At 38.3% G+C, this 6,393-nt stretch overlaps 1 protein-coding gene across 2 annotated transcripts in view; it reads right to left on the reverse strand.

The window, feature by feature from the left end:
• LOC106884344 (zinc finger protein 383) overlaps positions 1-6,393 on the reverse strand; it is a 37,595-nt gene that overhangs the window by 6,331 nt on the left and 24,871 nt on the right. Inside the window, exon 1 of one of the 2 annotated variants that reach the window (XM_052972808.1) lies at positions 5,321-5,530. The exons of the other annotated variant lie outside the window; for it this stretch is intronic. The gene's annotated coding sequence lies outside the window, so the exon portion shown is untranslated. Of the gene's footprint in view, positions 1-5,320; positions 5,531-6,393 lie in introns of those variants that run through there. 2 annotated transcript variants of the gene reach the window in all.

Below are 6,393 nucleotides of genomic sequence, written 5' to 3' on the forward strand. Positions count from 1 at the left end.
AGACACAGACTCAATAACTTTATTGACGTCCTCCTTAAACCTATTCTCCAGCATATACCAAGCTTTATACGGGATGATCTGAACTTTTTAAACCATCTCCCAAACAAAACCAGCAAGGTTCAACTGCCCTTGAACTCGGAATGTTGTCTGAAATCCTTCCTTTGCTATTTGTTTAGTTGCACAAAAAGATGTCATCTGGAAAGCAGAATTGTAGTGTTGAATGTTGGGGAGGAAGTGCTTTGATTCTGCAGTACACCCATTCTACTATTTAAAAAAAAAAAATGAAAGAACACATTTAATTCGATAATTTAGTTCTAAATACACTATACTTGTGAAAAAAAAAAGAAAGACTTTGGTCATTGGTCTGCTGAAGCAAAGATGACCTGGGGTTAAACAACAATAACAGCAGACATAGAGAAGTAGATTGGAGAGTAGGGAGAATACAATAAGCCTAGCCTGTCACACTGCAGCCATATGATTTATTATTGCATGAGACAGTGCAGTATCTGTGGGACAATGAAGAAACAGACCAGACAGCGGACAGAGTGCAACATATCCAGACTGTCACACTGCATGACATACAACTCATCACTGACTGTCAGAGTATGCAGTATGGTCTTCAGTTCAGTGAAGACATGATATAATTAGGACAACAGCCAATGCCAAAAGGATTGGCAGCAATACTGCTGGCATTTATTTGTGACATGTATTATCAACAGTTAGGTAGGTATAAAAGCTGCCAATACACTGACAGTGGTGACAGGTATTCATAGCAGAGGATGTAAGAAACTGGGAAGACCCGGGGGGGGAAAAGATGTTGAGGTCAACAGATTATTTGACTGCATTAGAATGAAAGAGGTTAGGAAAAAGTAGAACAATGGTTCACCATTCAGCAGACCCATGACAACAGAGAAAAAGAAATGATATGATGATGATGATGATGATGATGATAACTGTATTATACAGATATTAGTCACAAGAAGACCTGCTCACCACAACAAAAGTTTGATCCTAAAACTATATTACCACATAAAAACCATTGGTGTGGGCACTAGTGCCACATAAAAAGCACCCAGTACACCCTGTAAAGTGGTTAGCATTAGGAAGGGCATCCAGCTGTAGAAACCAAGCCAAAATAAACTATGAAACCTGGTGTGGCCCCTGACCTTGCCAGTTCTTGTCAAGTCATTCAATCCATGCCAGTATGGAAAACAGACCTTAACTGTTGATGATGATGATGATGATGACGACGACGACAAACGGATTTCTACAATCACAGTACCTGTTGATGTCAAGAAGAGTATTCAGTTATGAAAGTCCTGATTACAACCAAATGAAATAGAGAGGATATTCTCTTAGAACAAACAAGGCACCTTCTAAATATCAACTAAAATTGCAAGAAATAGCAGCCTAATATTTCTCAAATACCACCCTATTGTCTTTAACACATTGTATAATGTAGTCCAAGATAGATAAAAGGTGAGATGGCTATAGCTAGAATGCCTGTGACCAAGGATCTGTTTGATATGAGGCTGATCTAGGACTAAACAGTAACAACAACAATTAAACTTAAATTGAAGCCCAACAAGCCTCATAGAGATAAACACTGAGGTAGAGCAGGAAAGATAGAGATTGGTTTGATGTGAGTTTACTGAGACTTCACAGCTGAGATGACACAGCATTGTTTGTCACATATGGAGAAATGAGGTATCAAAAACTTGTGAATGAGACTCAAATGAACACAGACAAATAGGTGGTAATGATAATGATTATGACAATGATGGTGATAGGGGGAAGATAAGTAATGAGAAATGGAAAGTAAATAAGCTTTGGACTTTTCTCATAGAAAGAGTAAGACAGCTTCAGAAGCAGGCATTGAAACTGTTACCATGAACTTGTCTTTTACTCCATGATGCTTGGCACAATGTCACCATAATTGAGACCCCAACAACATAAGGTAAAATCTAAGTATTTATACAGATCTGATTGTGATGAATAGGTACAGAACAAGTTGGCTAACACCATGATGACTATTCAAATGTAAGTAGAAGTTATGGATATAATACAAAGAATGCAAAAAGATCAAGGCTCTTGGAGTTCTGCACTGCAAATGGCCTAGCCATTTGCAACATTAACTTTTGAAAATCAGTCATGCAATCCATCAGAGTGCTGACCAGATGTTATATGCAGGTGTCCTTGTCCTTTAAGTGGAATCTGTAGTAGAATAAAAACAGAAATTCTAAGAGTGGAAGCAATACCTGAAATCAAAGGGGTTAACTTAGCAAAAACAAAAATTTCAGTAAGCAGGAAAACAGACAGGACTCTACCTCCGTCAGGGAAATAGCTTTGCTTGATAATTAGAAAAGGAGCAGTAGAAGTTCCATATGATGTACACATTGCAAACAAGAGGTGCAATGGTAACACAGCTGGTTAACAGAGAGAAAAGACTTTGTTATGTGGAAGATGCTTAAGAGCAATAAAACAGTATGAGAGCACAGGAAAAAGATTTTCTTAAATACCCAGGAGGATACCTAGATATAACAGATGGCTTCTGTTACTTAGGTGACCTAATTAACAATAGAGGAGGATGTTCTGAAAGTAGAGAAGCCTAAAAGAAGTTCCTTTCTGAGAGTAAAAGGCAGATTGTATGATACTTGTGTACCAATAGCACTGCTACATAGTAATGAGACAGAGGTACTAAATGCAGAAGACTTGCAAAAACTAGAAAAAAGCAAAGCTAGCTTGCTCTGCTGGTTGTACATCAGTATGCATCAATAATGAAATACAAACATGTTGAGAGAAAAATTGGGAATAAAAAGAATCAAATGTGCAGAAGAGATGAATATGTGATGCATATCAATGAGGACAACTACATAAAGAAGTGCCAATCACTTTATGTGGATGGAAAAGTAAAGATTGATCTCTAGGTTTTGAGCTTCACAGAAATGATTGATAACATGAGATGCTTGAGAAGATCCACCCATCAAGGCAAAACTGAAACTATGGAAGCATAATGTATAAACAGTATGGGTGTGTGTGTGCATAGGTGGGGGGAAACTTACCCAATTTATACCTGTCAAACCTTTCCAACAATCCTTCTACCCATCTCCTAATTACAGTAATTAAATGAGAACACAACTACATATTTTATCATCCTTTTCTCTGCTACTGGTTATCTCTCCCAATACCCAGAACCACTTCTTTTGATATCCATCCCTCATTCTTAACATCATCCCCTTTCCATTCACATTTTCCATCAATCAAGCTTTCTATTCGCAGTTATCTCCCTCTTCCCTCAACCACTTCCTGTTGACTCATCTCTATGTATCTGACCACCTTTACTCCTATCAGTCTTTCACTCCCTTCCCAAACATACTCCTGCAACTTACCCACCCACCTCACATCCTATCTACTGTATTATCATTATTATTATTATTATGGCAGAATCGCTAGCATGCTGGGCAAAATGCTCAGTGGCATTTCGTCCATTTTTATGTTGAGTTCAAATACTTGTTGAGATGGACCTGACCTTTCATTCTTTTTCATGACGGCAGCTCAGCATAGTTGCAGTCTAATGACTCAAACAAGTGAAAAAGAATATATATATATATGACATTTCTGTCTATAAAAATCACACAGTGATTTTACTGTGTCTGGAGCTTTAATAAGAGTGGGTCTGACCCTGAAACCAACTGGTTGGGATGCAAACTTCTCAAACACCCAACTATGCCTTTACCTACCATGTATACCTTTCATTTGAATCTAACACAGATGATGAAAAAGCATCATGTTCTGATTGCCAACAACAGTGATTCTAAGATTGCAGCCTTCTTAAATGTTGTCGGGTCCTTCACATTTAAGATCAGCAAAGAACTCTTGGTCCCTGGTGGGAATGTGTCTTCTTTGGCCAAAAGAAAAAGACATTCTTAATAGTCAGACATTTTCAGAAAAGTGGAGTTTATCCAACAAGACCAGGGCATCATCAAGAATCCTGGCATGTCAATGAGGGTCATTGCCAATGATCTTCATGTGTCAGAGTCAATGTTTAGATGTGTGGTGCATGAAGACATCAAGTACCAATCCTATGATATGAGAATAGGGCAGTTCATGTCCAATAAGGCCTGGGATAACCGTGTGATATAATCAAAGCACTTGCTGAACTAACTCAAGCACCCTGAGGAGCCTGGAGCCTAATATGGTCTAGTTCTTCTCAAATGAGAAGAATTTGTCCAAGATCAAAAAGGGAACAGAAAAAATAACAGATGGCTCTGCACCATTCTCAATGAAGTCCCCATTGCTATGCACACTAAGTTTACATTGTCTGCAATATCTTTGGGATCGTGAGCAATGAGGGCCACGTAATGTTCACTCACTTTTCCCCACAAGTCTTAGGGTCAAAGTGGCAACCTACATTGAGACAATTGCTAAGCCCTGAATGGAGAGAGTTACTCAGGCGAATCCGTGTATGTTCTAACATGATTCTGCTCTCTCTCCTTCTCACACTACCTTGCATGGGCCTCAAAGCTATCACGATTTAAGCCTCCGCTTGATTACTACGTCAGGGATGTTGTTGAGAGGGAGACCAACAAGCATGCCCACAAGACTCGTTTATGTCTGCTATTGGGAACATTACGGCCAACATGAATAAAGATCACCTGACCAATGCATTTAGCCATTTTTCAGAAGCTGTATCGAGTAATCCTTCAGTTTAATATAAAATTAATTTTATAGGTACTTTCACATACACACACACACGCATGCTTGCATCCTAGTTCATCGCAGCACAAACAATTATAAAAGTAGTAATAGTTGATAATCATTATTATTTAAAACATATGCGTATGAATACACGTATGTGTATATGTGTACAGTTGAAAATATGTGTGCACGCATATCTTACATATGTATTTTTGTACATGATAGGTATACAGTATATATTATGTAGGAAGATTGTACGTATCAGACAGTTTACATGCAAGAATGTGTGGTATATTGGTATGTATTAAGTATGTGAAAACATGAAATCCTCTGTGTATACCTATAGTTTTTCATATATACATGTACGTGCATAAGATATGTGCACGCATATAGCATTTTATGCATATATTTCTAAAGCTATATGTATATGATTAAAAATGCTTGTAGGTATATGTGCGCTTATGAACTCGCGTTCGTTGTGAGCGCGCGTACATGCATGCGCACACGTTCGCGCACGCGAATCTACATAGAAAAGTACTGACTGAGACAAATTCTGCTCCTTGCTATAAGTTAGCATTCTAGTGAAACCTGCTGAAAGAGAATTGTAGTAAAAGTCACCTACTGATCCTATAGTATAGTTGGAAGAGCCCGACATTATGAATGCAGTCAACATGAAGAAATCTTGACGAATTCGCAAATCCAGTAACAACATGAGATTTTCTTAACAACAAAGAAGCGGTGTAGCCGGTTTTTATGTTCCTTTGCAATAAATATCCTGTTTTCTATTTTTTTCTGTATCGGCTAATGTTAATTCAGTACAAGAGATATAAAATAAATTGATTATAATGATACTCTGCTGTTATTTCACGGCTGAATCTTTCTAAAACCATAGAAACATTTCTGCAAAAACTTGTCCTCGCAACCTACTGATAGCTGCTTCTTTTGGCAACTGCATCTTTACTGCATAACTAAAATGGCATCTCAAAGACTAGCTTTCCGGAGCCGGGAAATATATCAGTTTTGATAGAGATGCTGAACTAATTCAAGTCACAGACTTGGCCCTGACTGTATTTGTGTTTCCACTCCTGAGAGTGTACTCATTTCAACATCGGGAATTTTCGGTAAATAAGTTGTCGGGGTGGGGGCGGGGGGTACGACAGCAAGAACTAAATAAAGAAAACACGAGGGAAATAAGGGAATTTACTTTATTTTCCGGCAAACAGGTCGAATTTTTCAGATCAAGTTTACAGCCAAAAGTAGTAGGTCGATTTATACACCAAAATGACTTTGGAGGACCAAACCATGCAAAATGCAACAGGATTTGGAAAAATAGCGACGCTGTTTGAATGTTTACATTTCATATTTACACTATATACTATTTCGACTAGTATGCCGGAAAATACGGGATATGGAAGAGTCAGTATCATAAAGTTCTGAGATAGATGTTAACGATGGATAGATGTTAACGGTTGAAATTCTAGAGATAGTAAGAGACATTTAGCTGGACATGGTAGAATTTTAATGAGCAAAAATTTGGCTATCACAGTTGAAGCATCATAGGTAGAGAGAGCACTATAGTCAGTAGGACAATGAGAGCCAGGATGTTCGGGGTGGGGGGGGGCATTGTGGTAATGGGAGAAGTGACAGGAAAGAGGCCTGGCCTTGTGATTTTAGTCTTGATAAGGGAAGGAAAGC

Source organism: Octopus bimaculoides, chromosome 14, assembly GCF_001194135.2.
Source record: "Octopus bimaculoides isolate UCB-OBI-ISO-001 chromosome 14, ASM119413v2, whole genome shotgun sequence".
Classification (NCBI taxonomy): domain Eukaryota; kingdom Metazoa; phylum Mollusca; class Cephalopoda; order Octopoda; family Octopodidae; genus Octopus; species Octopus bimaculoides.